General features: G+C 31.8%; 1 long non-coding RNA gene and 1 pseudogene across 1 annotated transcript; both read left to right on the forward strand.

The window, feature by feature from the left end:
• The first annotated feature begins 2,902 nt into the window (after positions 1–2,902).
• Positions 2,903–3,780, forward strand: LOC123228408. Its single transcript, XR_006504683.1, has 2 exons — positions 2,903–3,181; positions 3,277–3,780. It is a non-coding gene; the product is annotated as an uncharacterized LOC123228408 (long non-coding RNA).
• Positions 3,781–13,514: 9,734 nt separating this feature from the next.
• Positions 13,515–17,606, forward strand: part of LOC123228407 — a 9,918-nt pseudogene continuing 5,826 nt past the window's right edge.

Here is a 17,606-nt window from a genome sequence, read left to right on the forward strand (position 1 = left end):
TGAAGAGATGTTGGATCTGTCTGTACTTTGTCTATATATCCCACATCGATTAGAGGTAAAATAATTTGATCGGTTAAATAGTTTGTGAGCTCCTTAAACTATTAAGACACGTTTTGTGTTGAAAACCCAAAAGTAAAACTATGATAGATTGTGTGCCTAAAATGGATAATATCTTAATAGTGGACCGAGTTATTGGACCATGAATGTTACAGTTATATTGTACTTATGGCCATTAATATGTGTCTTGCTTCATTGATGATACCTCACTTCACGTAGGTAATCTCTCGTTGCATAGTGTATCTTATTAAGTGATCTTATCATAACCTCAAACTCTAGTTCTATATATAAGCCTTCATAGCTTTCCAATACAAACACATGACTTTTGAATTACGTTTGTACTTTGATCGTATGTTATAAAAAAGGTGATGATAACAACAACGATGGTAAAATCTGAAAAACCTTAACCATTGCAAATAGATTGTGTGATGTTGATAAGAAATAATTGCCAATTCGGGAACTTCACCAATGCAATCTTTAAGCTTTGTCAAAAAGCAACGTCACATTGGATGATTTTCCTTTCCTTCCATGCTAAAAACCATTAAGTAAATCTAATTATTATCAGCAATTCCATAACAAGAAATAAATGTCTCAAATATCGACCTTTTAAAAAAATAACATCAATGACAATAATTACTCAAATGTGTCATTGGAATGCACAGATGCAACAACCCAATGCCATGAAAAAGTATTGAAAGTGCTGCTGCTCATCTGTTTGTATATATGTCATGGTACTTAAATTAGCGTGCTCTAAATTGCAACAATAATCTAACAAAAATATAAATGACACTTTCGGTGTGCCCCTTATACTTATATTGTCTAATTTTTTCGATCATACATATGAATATGATATATCGATTTTATACCTTTCGGTGATGTTGATAATGATCTCTTTAGGCCAATAAATATGATCAACCAACACGAATTTTGTCTTCAATAATTAGCTTAAAGCTCGAGTCTCAACTTGCCTATGATATGACTTTGTCTAATCTCTTAGACATGTATATGTGGGATGTATATAACGAACTTCGAATAAGTCACTAGGTTTAAATCTTGTTGACTATGAATGCTATGGGCATTGCTCATCAACACACATAACCTCCTATTTCCTTTTGTCTGAGTTGATCACTCTACACTAGAATCTATTCTCCAACGCAAACTGAGTCATTACATCTTACAATTGTTTTTTATTAATAAATATGTCACCAATTTTTAAAAAATTCCCCTATTTAGCACCAATTGATGTTGATGTTGATGGTTGCAAAGAAAAATTAGATAGCCATTTAAATGGATCAATAGGCTTATAGATCCTTTACATGGTGGCGACAATTATGTTTGTACCACATGTCAAGAATGCCTTTGTTGATCCATTTAAGTGGCTGCCTGATTTTTCTTTGCAACCATCAAATAGTGCAAGATTAGTGCGAAGAGAGAATATTCTAAAAATCGGTGACATATTTATTAAACTATAAACTATTTGTATCACAGTTAACATGTGTCATCTCCTCAACCTCCGACTCATCAGAATGAATATCAACCATGTTGTTCCCATCAAAGTCACCTTAATTTAAAACTCTCTTGTCTCCACGAACCCATTCCTTTGTAGTATACAATAAATTATTATGAAAATCTTTAAAGTCTTCATCATTAGATTCCTGTTTCATATCACCATCATCATTGTCACGATTTTTTGCTACTTCTTATACTTTGATAGGGATAAATGTAACAAAAATTAAAGTACATTCTTTGAAATATTTTGATGTGTCAATAAAACCGTCAACATCTTCATCATTTTCGATTTTTATTGAGTATTTCAAATCAACCCATTTTCGTTTCATACATAGTTGGATGTTGTTCATAATCTGATCAATATGACATTTTTCACTCAACAATTAGATTAATCCCTCAAGTGTGTCTTCGTAATTTTAATTATTGTTCTATTGCCCACAATGTATTTCATTACGTTTTGATTATTTTCAATTCATTTTCCTTTGTAATGAAGTGAAATATATCATGTCATTTTAATTGATCCTATAATAAATAATATTGATAAATTATATATCAAAAAAATCACATTAAGCTATACCAATATAATCATTTTTATTTCATGAGTGGAAATTCTACATGATTTACATGGTTTTAGGGATTTTAAGTTTCGTGATAAAATATCTATTTATTAAACTCTGTTTGGGTACATGTATTCCAAAATTCTTCTTGAAATCGTAACTCAATATATGATAATTAATACGACAAGAATTTCATACAAATATGAATGTACCCCCAAAGTGTAAAATATAAATTTACTCTTAATACGCAAAATATCAATTTACTCCCTACTTTATATAGAACACCTAATTTTGGAAAATATCATTCAACCCCCTAATTTCAAGAAAAGTTTATGAAATATTTAATTCACAAAATTGAATTAATGGATAAATAAAATTTTAAATTAAAATTCATATAAATAGTTTGATATCACAAACCAATTTTTTTCAAATCGAACTAAAAAATATGAACTTATTTTCTTTTGAATAAATTCATAGTATTAGATATTGAGAGAAATGTTAATCTAAATGATATGAAAAAAAACAAAATGGGTGAAGTTTTATATAGATGACAAAAAGGGTCTTTTTCGGTATTAAAAAAAAAATTGTTAGACATTTTCATTTAAATACTTTGATTTCCACTTAAATATTAAAAAAAAAGACATTTTTGCTTAGGGCACATGAGTCTTGATTATTTAATTTAATTTACTGTTAAAATAAGTTTAATAAAAAATCTTACTCAGATTCCAAAACGACACCGTTTGGTCCCAAAGATTATAATCTCTGTTTCGGTCTCTTGTTTCTTGTTTCTTGTTTCTGGTCTCTTGAGCAGCGGTCGATCTCTCTCTCTCCCCTCTTGGTGAAAGAGTCCTGAAGCGATGTTCACACTCTTAAGAGATCCTCTTCTCCATCGAGGCCGCAGCCCCATAGGAACGTTCCCCTCCTCCTCCTCCTCCTCTCTCTATCTCTTTCAACGCTTTTCTTTCTCTTTTCGCCCTTTTCCCTCAAAAAATGGCGCCCCGTAAAATTATAAACAATCCTTCTCAATTTCCAGGTGTTTCCTCTCCGAAACTCTGGATGTAAGCTCTAAATAAACTTACTCCCCTTTTATTTATTTATTTTTGTAATTTGTTTATTTGTTTCTTATATTTTTTTTAAATACTCTTAATGATAGTATTTTTATGTGGGAAGTGTTAGTAAGCGTGATTGGGAGCTTTAAATTGAAAGTGCTAATTTTATTCATTGAAGAAAAGACGGTATAGATTTCTATTTTGAACTCTGGGAGGGAAATTAGGGCACGGGCGTGGGCGTTTTGGGGATGTGAATTTCGAGCTGAAACGGTGGCGTTTTTGGGAAATTTGAAGGATTGTGATGGCATATGTTTTTAATGCGTATTACTGAACTCGTAAGCTTGTTAATATAGGGGGAAAAGCTGTTTTGTGTTTAAGATTTGTTGGGAAATATCAATGTTGGGTTTAACGTACAGACATTTTGTCACTAGTGGCTTCTGTACTAGTTTATCTTGGGGTAGGTGTTCAAATTCTTGTCTTCTGTGTTTGGATCTTGGATCAGTTAACAATGTGAGAAGGGTTACAATGATTAGTTGCGTGCTGTATTTTGCTACAGAGATGTTTGTGTTACAAATCCTAATTAGTTGTTCCACCTTTCTCTTTTTTAATTACACTGTTAAAAAAATTTGCTTGGCTATATATATATATATAGGTGTCAACGGGTCAGGTTGGCTCCAACTCGACTCATTAGGGTAATGGGTCAGATTGGGCCAGACCCCTAAACAATAATGGGCTTCAGGGTGGGTTAGCTTATTGAAATATAAAGGCTCAAGGCCCGACCCATATAATAACGAGCTGTAATTGGGTTGGGTCGGGCTTTAATCAGTCTGACCCGATCTATTTAATCAATATTTTAAAAAAATTTTAATTAAAATTTTTAAACACAAATTATTTTTCAATTATTAAAACCGAGGGTAGTACCTTAAATATTTTATTTATAATCTTTCACTTGTGGTGGGAGAATACCGTGGGCACATGATAAAAAAATTATAAATTGATAACATAGTATAAATAAATTAATTTACATACTGTATAAATTACAAAATATAAATAAAATATATCTATTATATAACATTTATCTACTCATCTTCTATATCCAAATTCTGAATTCTTCAAAGACATTTCTGTCACACGATTCTGTAATTTGAAATCAGTTTTAACCTGATTCTTCATGCATATTATCGCTTCGACCATATTTGGATGTAAATTGAATTGTTTATCATCCAACACGTATTCATCTGCACTAAAAGCGGATTCCGATGTTACAGTTGACATCGGAGGTGTTAGTAGATCTTAGGACATGACTGCAAGCACAAGAAAAGTTTTTCCCTTGTCTTTCCACCATGCCAAAATATCTAGTTTTTCAACATTATATCTTTGAACAATTTCAGGATAATGGTCAATATTGATAGAATTATAAAATTGACTATAATTTGTACTTTGACTAGTAGTTTATTTACCTTTGCATTGTAGAGATTATATGCGTGACTTTTTTTAATTTGAACTATCAGAATTTACCTCTGGTATAAAACTTTGTTCAGTTTTTTAATATTTTTGTTCATAAATATTATATATATATATCAAGTAAAAAATCTTGAATATATTTAACAGAATTTACATTGCTATTAATTAACAAATTTTTATTAATAACATCAAATAAATTTTGTAATCTATTAGTTTTTGTCTTAGGATCTAAAACAGTAGCTGCAGAATAAAGTAAAAGAATCATAGTTTTAAAATTTTTTTTTCATTTGCATACATATATTTTGAAAAGTATGATAAGAGTTATGAGACCTATGTTCTTTAAAAATATCACTTATTTATATCATACTATATATTATAGAACAAGTTGTTGGATAATACACTTGAACAATGATCTGTGGCTGTCGTCAATGTCTCTAACAATTTCATTAAAGTCATAGCTATTTTTCAATCTTGATCTGTAAAAAAATATGATCTTACAAATCTTTTGATTGGGTATTGAAGTATCGTGTTATAGGAATTTTATACCCTTCACATGCTTTCAATATGAGATATGTTGAATTCTACCTAGTTTTAATATCTATTTTTAATTTTTTCCTTCTTAACCCCATTGATTTACATAATTAATGATATACTTGTATCCGTAATAGGGATGATGAAATGTATGTAATGACATGTCTAATTATTTCTAAATTTTTTTGTCAAGTTTAAGTGTTCTAGAGTGATTAAATTAATAATATGATATGCATACCTAACATGAAAAAATTTTTCATTAAATGGAAGAGATAAATGATTATACATATATTTAATAACTTTATCATTATTTTTAGTATTATCAAAAATAATTGAAAAAATAGAATTATTAATTTTATATTTCTCAAAAATATTTGCTAATGCACAATAAATTGTAAGATCATCATGCAGTATTCTAAATTTAATAATTTTTTCGCATAATTGTCAATCAGAATTAATAAGATGGGCGGTTGCACAAAGATACCTATATGTTGATTTATAATAGTCCATAAATTAGAAGTTATTGAAATAACACTATTAAAGTTAATTCTCCAATAATTTTTATTTTCATTAATTCATAATTTCTCAATATATCTGATTTAAGAGTTGACCTAGAAATTCTTCTAAATATCGGTTGAATACTATTTTGCATCATCCATTCTAAAATTTCATCTTCTGCATAACTAAAAGGTTGATCAGAAGTAATTACGTACCTAAGTGTAATCTTGCATCTTCATTTGATCATACGTAAAAGTCGATATTTCTCTATATGTTCGGAACTACTCGGACCTCCTGTTGAAGTGGCATCTGGACCATGAATTGCAATCTGGTGAATGCAATTTGTTTTTGTTCTCTAAGTTTACGTGAAATTTTTTTACAGTAATCAGTAACATGTTGACGAAGATGTCCCGTCCCTGTAACATCCCTCCCTAAAATTACTATCCACCGAAGGAGAAATGTTACGAATTAATATCCAGAGCGTCTATATTTTGTTTTCTTTTAAAATATTTTAACATGAATGTATCACTAAAAGTGTTTAGAAATTATTTTCAAAAACTGAAAATCTGGAAGCAAACCAAAAGATGTATGTACTCATGTGAAAATTTATCTGAAAGCGTCTAAAAACAGGGAGTAATCATATATAACTGTACAATCATTTCAAAAAGGTCAAAAGTCGACAAGAACATGCCATTGTATGCATGTAATATAAATTAGAGATAATCTACCCAACCGGATTTACCTACGTTGATTGGACCATGCCTCGCAGTTATCTCGATCACTTGTACCTGCAATCATGAAAAAAAAGAGAGTGAGTGATAAGAACACTCAGTAAGGGGAAAGAATCAGGTAAACTATTTTCTTTCTATTCTAACTCACTCTCGGGGCTCAACTTGACATCTTAACCTCTATAAAAGATTGAAGGGTAATCTAGTTTATTATTTACTATTTGGGTCATATTTTGTCATATTTGGTGTCTATTTAATACTTTCTGGAAGTTAACTATAGGATTTAACTTTTTTAAGTTCGAGCTCTCTTTCTTTCTTTCACTACACTATTTCTGATTCTGAATTGAGCTATACTGCGAGCGGACCTAACTAGGGGTCTATGTCCTACTGCGGACGTGCCTGACTGTCGGCGGTGTAGTGTAAAGTGTCCTGTCATAGTTCATAGCATGCATGCGTGTTTTATATCTTGCTAATCTTGCTTCCATATAAATTTATTCATAATTCACCGGACTATATTTTTGGGACGACCCTAAATTTTGAGCCTCAAATTCCTTTTCTTGTTTTTTTCTTTTTTTCTTCTTCTTTTCTTTTTTCTTTCTTTCTTTCCTTTCCTTTCTTTCTTTTTTTTCCAAAACTGTGAAATACTGTTCACAGTCCTGTTCATTTGACTTAGCCTTTGTTTTTTACAATTTCACAGTCCAAATGATTTCTAATTCATACAAGCTATTATCATTGAAAAGAGGATTCAAAGAGCTTTCCAATAAGCCATAATAGCACTCATAATTCATTAGATAAGATAGTCAAAACGTGAGATGAAATCAGTGACAAAAACGGAGTCTTATGTTTATTTGGGAAAGCAGCCTTTGTGGTTCATACATATTTAACAATTCAAATGATACTCAATTTATACAAGTTATATATCATTGAAAAGAGAATTCAGAGAGCTTTCCAACAAGCTATAATAACACTCATAATTCATTAGATAAGGTAGTCAAAACGTAAGATGAAATCAGTGACAAAAACGGACTCTTTGTTTATTTGGTAAATCAGCCGTTGTGGTTCATATAATATTTAACAGTCCAAATGATTTCTAATTCATACAAGCTATATATCATTGGAAAGAGGATGCAAAGAGTTTCCAACAAGATATAATAGAACTCATAATTCATCAGGTAAGGCAGCCAAACAAGGGACGAAGTTAGTGGCAAAACTATAAATTTTACGCAACTTTTTACCATGAACAAAATCCCACACATAGACATCTCAAATGGCAAAACAACATTTCTCAATTCAAAATCATCATTTATAACATAGATCCAAGGAATCAAAAGTCTAAAACATGTAATATATCAAAGATGATACCCCTTACCTTGTTTCAAGCCAAATCTTTGCAAGTTGGCTCTCTCCTTCTTGTTTTACTTTTTTTATCACCGAAATCACCTTAAATCAACACCAAAACATACTAATATATTCATATAACATGCATCCAATATATAGATAAACATAGGTAAAGGGAAAAGGAAAAGATCTTTTGGTTACCAAGGCTCCCAAAGTGTTTACTCTTCTTTTCCTTCCTTATCTATCTTCCAAACTCTTCCAAATCACTTACTTTCCTTCAAAAAACACAACAAAGAAAGGAAGAAACTGCCTCCTTGGAAGAGACGGGAAAATGATGGAAAAAGTGTAAAGATTGTCTTTCTTTGACTTTTCTTTCTATATATATCTATTTACATATTTTTGAATATATTAATATATATAAAGCTTTGTTTTTCTTTGTAATTGTTTGTAACACACACACACACACACACACACACACACACACACAACATTTCAACATTAAATTTAAAGTTAGAAATGTCTCAAAGTAGGATTAAAAGACACAAATGCCCCTGAAACGTACCTGAGGGTATTACAACTCTTCTATCCTCACAAGAATTTCGTCCTCGAAATTTACAAAAACAACTCTAGATGCTTTTTTTCATGGTTTGCTCTATTTCCCAAGTAGTCTCCTCTATCTTCTGGTTTCTCCATAAGACTTACTAGAGGAGTCTGTCGGTTCTTTAGTTGCTTAATTCTTCTGTCAAGTATCTGAATCGGTCTTTCTTCATAACTTAAGTCTTTTGATAACTTAATATCATCTGTATTCACGATCTGAGAATGATCACCAAGATATTTCCTTAACAATGAGACATGAAATACATAATGAATTTGGTCCATACTCGCTGGTAAGACCAATCTGTAAGGCACTTTACTAACTCTCTTAATTATCTCATATGGACTAATAAACTAGGAGCTAGTTTTCCTTCTTTTCGAATCTCATCAAATGCTTGAATGGGGCAACCTTTACAAATACAAATTCACTTACATTGAATTCCAAGTCTCGACGTCGACGACTTGCATAGCTTTTCTGTCGATCCTAGGCCTGTTTTATTCTCTGCCTGATCAATTGGACATCATCAATCATTTAGTGGGTCAATTCAGGCCCAAGGATCTGGATAGCATATCTTTTTCTCCTATCTCATCTTAGTGAAGAGGAGAACGACACCTCTACTATATAATGTTTCATATGGGGCCATTTGGATAGTTGTCTAGTAGCTATTATTGTAAGTAAACTCTACCAAGGGCAACGTTTCTACCCATGATGCTTTATGATCCAGGCAACAAGCTCTCAACATGTCCTGCAAAATATGTAAATAGATATATATAGAAAGAAAACTCAAAGAAAGGTACTCTTTACACTTTTTTCATTATTTTTCAGTCTCTTTCAGAGAAGACAGTTTCTTCTTTTCTTTACTGTGTTTTTTGAAAGAAAGTAAGTGATTTGGAAAGGTTTGGAAGATAGATAAAGAAGGAAAAAAGAGTAAGCACTTTGGGAGCTTGGTAACCAAAAGATCTCTTCCTTTTTCTTTTACCTATGTTTATCTATGTATTGGATGCATGTTATATGAATATATTAGTATGTTTTGGTGTTGATTTAAGATGATTTTGGTGATAAAGAAAACAAAACAAGAAGGAGGGACCCAATTTGCAAAGATTTGACTTGAAACAAGGTAAGGGGTATCATCCTTGATATGTTGCATGTTTTAGGCGTTTGGTTCCTTGGATCTATGTTATAAATGATGATTTTGAAGTTGAGAAATGTTTTGTCATTGGAGATGTCTCAAAGTAGGATTAAAAGACACAAATACCCTTGAAACGTACCTGAGGGTATTATAGTTCCATTTGTACTTGCACATATTAAACAAAAACCACAATGTTTACATACTACTCGATGAATTAATTTTTCATCTATTGTTTCTTCTATTCTATCGAAGTGTTCCCATATCATTGACGTTTGTTTTTTTTTCCTCTGTCGAATAATGCGAACCTGTACCTGTACCACTCACCGTTAGTGCTCCACCTATTCCATTTTGTGCATCATCGATAATATCATCACACCGATATGATAATATACAAATAGATTGAATTCATTTGATATTAAATCATTTGTAATATGTTGTATTGATAAAATTTAAATAAAATGAGATTAAAAATATAATAAAATAATTTAGATTGAGAGTTTGAAAATTTGTAATTGTAATTGAAAGTGAAAATGAAAAATTGAATAGGTATTTATAGAGAAAAAATAACTTAATTAAAAAAATAAAGCAACCACTACTGACGCCAGCCGTTTTGGCTTTTGCTAGGCGGAGCAACTTTTGCCTTTGTCAAGTGGCAGAAGAATCTTCTGTAAAGTGGCAGAATCAACTTGCCGCAAGGTAGTAGAAGCAGATTCTGCTTCTGTCGTAAGGCAGTAGAAGCAGAAAGAAAAAAAATAAAAATTTTTATTTTTATTTTATAAACAGTGTTAGGGCGGAGCGAGTCAGCCTATAGGTCTAATATTAAAGCCTAAGCTTGGCTCGACATTTTACAGTGCTAGGCCGGGTTTTTTCATGCGTGAATTTTTTTGTGCTTCAAGTCGAGCCTCCATTCAACCTGACCTAATTGACGTGTCTAAGCGTATGGTACTACACTCTTCGAAATACAATTAACAAAAAAGTGTCAGAATCATACAACAACTAACAAGAATATATAGACACATCAATTGGGTCGGCCAAATGGAGGTTCAATGCGAAACATGAAAAAATTCGGGTACGACAAAACTCAGTCTAACACTGTAGAGTGTCCAACTGGACCTACGGACTGACCCGACATTGTTTATAAAATAAAAATAAAAATTTTAATTTTTTTTCTTGCTTTTGTGCAAAAGCAGAAATTTGCGTCTTCCAAATAGCAAAAGTTGATTCTGCCACTTGGCAGAAGATTCTTCTGCGAAATGGCAGAAGCAACCTGCCTTGTGGCAGAAGCCAGTGCTCCAACAACTACTAGCCAGTAGCCGTTACTTAATTTTTTTTTAAATTTTTTAATTAATTTATTTTTCTCTATAAAAACCTATTCAATTTTTCATTTTCATTTTCAATTACAAATTTTTGAAACTCTCAATCTCAATTATTTTATTATATTTTTAATCTTATTTTATTTTAATTTTATTATTACAAAATATTACAGATGAATCCAATATCAAATGAATTCAATCTATTTGAATATTATTATATTGGTGCTGATGATATTATTGATGTACACAAAATGAAATAGATGGAGTATCAACGGGTGAAAGTGGTATAGGTACAGGTTCGCATTATTCAATAGAGAGAAAGAAAACAAATGTCAATGATATGAGAGCACTTCGATAGAATAGAGGAAACAATAGACGAAAAATTAATTCGTCGAACAGTATATAAACATTGTGGTTTTTGTTTAATATGTACAAGTACAAATGCGACGGGACATCTTCGCTGACATGTTACTGATTACTATAAAAAAATTGCACGTGAGCTTAAAAGACAAAAACAAATTGTATTCACCAGATTGCAATCCGTTGGTCCAGATGCCACTTCAGTAGGAGGTCCGAGCAGTTCCGAACATATGAGAGAAATGTCGATTTTATGTACGATCGAATGAAATATGTGAGATTACATGACAAGTACGTAGTTGCTTCTGATCAAATTTTTGTTATGCAGAAGATGGAATTTTAGAATGGATGATGCAAAATAGTATTCAACCAGCATTTAGAAGAATTCATAGGTCAACTTTTAGGTCGGATATATTGAGAAATTATGAATTAATGAAAATAAAAATTATTGGAGAATTAAGTAATTTTAATGGTTTTATTTCAATAACTTCTGATTTATGGATTGCTACAAATCAACATATAGAGTATCTTTATATAACTACCATTTATATTAATTCTGATTGACAATTATGCAAAAAAATTATTAAATTTAGAATATCTGTATGATGATCTTACAATTTATCGTGCATTAGCAAATATTTTTTAGGAATATAAAATTAATAATTCTATTTTTTTAATTACTTTTGATAATGCTAAAAATAACGATAAAATTATTAAATATATGTATAATCATTTATCTTCTCCGTTTAATGAAAAATTATTTCATGTTAAGTGTGTATGTCATATTATTAATTTAATCGCTCAAGAAGGCTTGAGCTCAGAAAAAAATATTTAAAAGTAATTAGATATGTCATTGCATACATTTCATCATCTCCATCACGGGTACAAGCATATCATCAATTATGTAGATCAATAGGGTTAAGAAGAAAAAAATTAAAAATAGATATTAAAACTAGGGGAATTCATCATATCTCATGTTGAAAGCATGCGAAGGGTATGAAGTTCCTATAACACGATACTTCAATACCCAACCAAAAGATTCGCAAGATCTTATTTTTTTTACAGATCAAGATTGGGAAATAGCTATGACTTTAATGAACTTGTTAGAGCCATTAAAGACAACCACAGATCATTGCTCAGGTGTGTATTAGCCAACAACTTGTTCTATAGCATAGGTATCATCACTCTCATCATACTTTTCAAAATATATGTATGCAAATGGAACAAAAATTTTAAAATATTGGAGTGAAATTCCTTTACTTTGTTTTACAACTACTATTTTAGATCTTAGGGCAAAAACTAATGGATTACAAAATTTATTTGATATTATTAATGAAAATTTGTCAATTAATAGCAATGTAAATTCTGTTGAATATGTTCAAGAGTTTTTATTTGATATGTATAATATTTATGAATAAAAATATAGAAAAACTGGACAAGGTTTTGCACCAGAGGTAAGTTCTGGTAGTTCAGATAAAAAAAAGTTACGCATATGGTCTCTGTTGCACAAAGGTGAACAAACTGCTAGTCAAAGTACAAATTATAGTCAATTTTATAATTATATCAATATTGACCATTATTTTGAAATTGTACAAAGATATAATGTTGAAAAACTAGATGTTTTGACATGGTGGAAAGATAAAGCAGAAACTTTTCTTGTGCTTTACAACCATGGCCGGAGATCTACTAACACCTCCGATGTCAACTGTAGCATCGGAATCCGCTTGTAGTGCAGGTGGATACATGCTAGATGATAGACAATTTAATTTACATCCAAATATGGTCGAAGCGATAATGTGCATGAAAGATTAGGTCAAAGCTGATTTCAAATTACAGAATCATATGACAGAAGATGTCTTTAAATAATTAAGAGATTTGGATATAGAAGATGAATAGATAAATGTTATATAATAGATATATTTTATTTATGTTTTGTAATTTATACAGTACGTAAATTAATTTATTTGTACTATGTTATCAATTTATAATATTTTTCATCATGTAACCACGGTATTTCCTTCGCACAAGTGAGAGATTATAAATAAAATATTCGGAGTACTGTCTTCGGTTTTGATAATTGAAAAATAATTTGTGTTTAAATTTTTTTTTAAAATATAGATTAAATGGGCCAAGCCGACCTGATTAAAGTCCAGCCTGGCCCAATTAAGGCCCGATATTATATGGGCTTAGCCTTGAGCCTTTATATTTCAATGGGTCAGCCCGGCCCGAAGGCTCATTACTGTTTGGGCTTAGGGCTTGGCCCGACCATTAACCTAATACGCTGAGTTGGAGCCAGCTTGGCCTGGCCGATTGACATCTCTACATACGCTGGTGATGCACTGAGACAGGATTGGGCAATCCTTTGATTTGGAAGATAGATTTGGCAGGGATGTTACCTGGGGAATCCTCACATCATGGGACATCTGAGAGTGGTCCATTGAGTAGAAATTTTCAAGTAAAGCCAGAGGAAAGTGGGCGCTTGTTGGTATTTTTCAAGGAAAGAAATAGAAGAAAGCTCTCCATCAAGAAGAGATGGAATTGATTTGAAGGAGGAGACCTACCTATGCAAATCATATTGTACATTTTTGCAGGATTTGGGCATAGGCTGAGAGTGTAAGTTAATGACTAAAAAAATATTTGTTTTTATTTTGTGCAATTTTTCATTGAATTCAATTAGATGCCTTTGTTATCATCATCATTACATTTGGAATGGTAACAACTGGTTGAATTTGTGTGTCTTGATTATCTAGAGTAGTATCTTTAAATCCTTTTATAAGTTCCTTCAAAGATGCTGTTGTCTGTAATTTCTTAGAAACTTTCTTGGTTTTTACTTTCTTCAGTATAGACAGCTAACCAAAAAGTTCTATATGAAACTACCTGAAATAGCATTACTAAGGTACCGAAACAATTATGCTTGTGGAATACAATAATCTCATTACTGTTAATTTGAACTTTAAACTAAGGACTGTGGAATAATACTCGATGAAATCACGTATTTCATGTGTAGCCATAGATTTTAATGAGTATAGAAATAATTTAACCCAGATAATGGCAGGTCTAATCTTGATAGGTATATTGTGCTTTATGGAAAATATCAACATCCACAAAGTACAAGGCCTAGGGTTTACATTATGGAAAATATGTCTAATTAATATTTTATATGTAGTGTTAAACTTGAAGATTAACTTGGCATTAAGTTTCCTATAATTCTAATTTCAGCAGGCTGTTTAAATCATTCTATTAACCCTACTCTACGGTAATGAGAAAAAAGATCCTTAGAAATGAACCAACAAAACCTGACTCAGTTTTCAACTCAAATTAATTAGTCCCCATTCGAATGTGATTTGGGGAACCCATGATATAATGTCTGAGCCAACCAGTGTCTTATTCTTGTTTTTTAAATTTGAAATCATATGTCTCAAGTGTGTAAAGCTGTCAGTGTTATCTCTGTGAATTTCTCACAAATATAATAAGTAAATGAAATCTACAATATTTACCCCAAAAAAAAAAAGAGAAAGATACAATGCTGCTGTACTTCTTGAGTGGGTGACCTCTTTGGCTTATTAGCTTCTTGAATGCAACTAGTTATATGGAACACCAGTTCAGGATTTCTTAATTAGCCTGTAGGAAGCTATGCTCCAGTATATATATTATGACTATGGTTTTTGTGTGTTCTAGTGTTTGGAATTTTTTTCTGGCAACACTTGTTAGTATTAGGAATTTATTAAACAAGGGAACAGTAGTTTGGTAAAGATTATATTTGGATCAACAGTTAAACATTTTTCCCTCTAAGAACTAACAAATGACTAGATGTTGGCTCTCCATATCATTAAGAAGGTTTTTTTTCCCCTATAAACTGTTTTCTTGAAGTACCAGAGGGATTACTTGTATAAACAATGCATGATCATTTATGAATCTATGAGAGTATCAATAGTTGACTTATATTGTTTAAATGGTTTGCATGGTAAATTCATGTCATATGTCTCGTTTGAGGCTCATGTGCCCCATGAATTGTCTTTGGCATTTAGAATGCCGTTTTTGATAGTATATACTTGTTTGAAAGATGATTTTGGATGTTATAATGCTTAAATGGGTCACTACATATTTTGGTGGCTCCATACGTAATCTGTGTAGTATGCATCAATGGCTTCCTCGCGTGCAGAAAACAATGTGTCACTGGCTGCCTAGTGTAGCAACACCTGTTTTGTGGTTAGATAGACCACATAATCTGCACATGTTGCGACATGATAGGTTCCAACTGACCTATTTTTCAAAATACCCTCTCTGCAGACCATCATCACCATTATAATAAATGTTGTTGGCACCACCTATTTTGCTAGTGATGTTGTCTTTGTCACCATGGTTGAACTGCATCTGAAAAGAAAAGGATTCCCTTCTTGTTTTTTTATTCCCACTCTTTTTTTTTTTTCCTTTCAACCATCTCATTACATGTGTCAGATAAAAGACTAAGTGGTTTGAATTTAATTTTAAAAAATGTACTTATCACACTATTTTACTTATGCTTAAAATCTGTTTACTCTTTCCATGTGCTAGTTATTTAGATTGAAATAGATTTAAGTGGAAAAGTGTTTTAAGCGTGAATGGAACAGTGTGTACTCTTTAAATTTAAATCTGAACTATTAAATTTTTTAATTTGACACATGGCATTAGATATTGAAAGTTAATGAAGAACATGATTGAGAAAAAACAAGTAGACGATACTGATCCTGTCAGAATACTACTGGATTTTCCTAAGCTCAACTGGAGCAATCTTTGAATAATTTTTAGTGCAAGTCGCTGCAGACAACGACCTACAACTGTTGTACATGTAGCAGAACAGGCCATTGGTTGCACAATTGCCCACACTTACTACATTTTATATTGCAAAGAAAGCAAGAGTGGGTATCTGGTGAGTTTTGATGACTTACAATGTGTTGATATTTAACCTTTATGGTGTGCAGTAAGTATGGGCTGTTGCACACAGAAAATTCTATACATTTTGTAGTAACCCAATAAGTATGGTCATTGCTTTCACTTGAAATTGTTTACAAGCTGTTATGATGTTGTCTAGATGGGTCCAATAAATAGTTATCAAAGCTTAGGCGATGCTTTATTTAAGGCAATGTGGCCATAGCCTTGAGTATGGTCAAGGTGACTAATGGTTCAAAAGAGATCAGTTTTAGCACTTTTTTTTATGCATTTTGAAGAAGCTTTAGACATTGGAAAAGCACGCCTCATTATCATCTAGGCTATCTTTGAGTAGATTTGAGGGCTACTAACAATTTTATGCAGTCTTAGGCTTTTTTATAGGTTTTAGGCAATTGTCAGCTAGGTTTGAAGGTTGTTGGCAACTTTTTTGGCCTCCAATAAGGCTTAAGGTCGTCGTAGAGATCACCAATGTGTTATAAGGTTGTCGAGAGGTCAATGGTGAGTTCAAAGGTTGCTGTAGAGATTGTCAATGAGTTTTAATGTTATTGAGAGATTTAAGGTCATCAAATAGGTTTTTTTTGGTTTGTCGGATAGGTTGCTAGCCACTAATCCCTTATATGGGTGTTAGAGAAGTCTAGATATGATAACATGTTGATGTGATATGAGATTGTTGATGAAGTTGCCAATCAATTTTTTATTGTTGGCGTGGCAAAATAAACGTTTTAAATTTCATGGAAATGGAAATTTTTAATAGCTTTAGGTAAGAAAGTGATGCTTTCACCTTACCTTTTTCACCTAGGAAATGGGACCTCTCATCGCCATTTGGCGCTTATCGCCTTTTGACAACTATGGTTCAATAGTGTCTCAATGGGGTTTGGTAGTTAAGGTATACCTTTGCACAGACATTTATTTGAAAGGTCTTCATGTTTGTGGTGCTGTGGGCTGTGCCGTCTTTTAGTTGCACACTGTGTTGCCAATGAGCGGTTTTGCTGCATGTATTGCAAACAATTGATTTTTCTTTTTTTTGGTATGCAGTGTATCCAGTGTGTCCTATTATTTATAATTAAATTAGAAAACCATTTCTCTTTTCTATTGTGCACTGTTAGGTTGATCTAGAGGTCAAGAATCAGTCTCAATTTTAACATATGTTTCCAAGACACTGTTAACAGGAGACTCATTCATGTATATCAATAGCCCTAATTTTAAGCACAATTTATTACTCCAATTTTGAGCCCTGAGTTTAAACAGTCCACAAGTTGCAGATCAAATGATGTGTGTACTATCATTAATTTGCAAACATGTAGAAAAACACTACATTAACATTTTATTTCATTTCTATAGTTTTTTATACTTGCACAAAGTCTTAACTTTACTGGTAAAAGTTCTATCAATATTTTGCCCCCTTAAGCTTGGAATGGAATGACTGTTGATTTGAAGGAAATTTAAAATGATTGACTGTATAGTATTTGTTGCAGTCCCCAGGTAACTATAGCAACAGCAGTAATCTTTTGTCACCGGTTCTTCATTCGTCAGTCACATTCCAAAAATGATA

This window comes from Mangifera indica, chromosome 10, assembly GCF_011075055.1.
Source record: "Mangifera indica cultivar Alphonso chromosome 10, CATAS_Mindica_2.1, whole genome shotgun sequence".
Classification (NCBI taxonomy): Eukaryota; Viridiplantae; Streptophyta; class Magnoliopsida; order Sapindales; family Anacardiaceae; genus Mangifera; species Mangifera indica.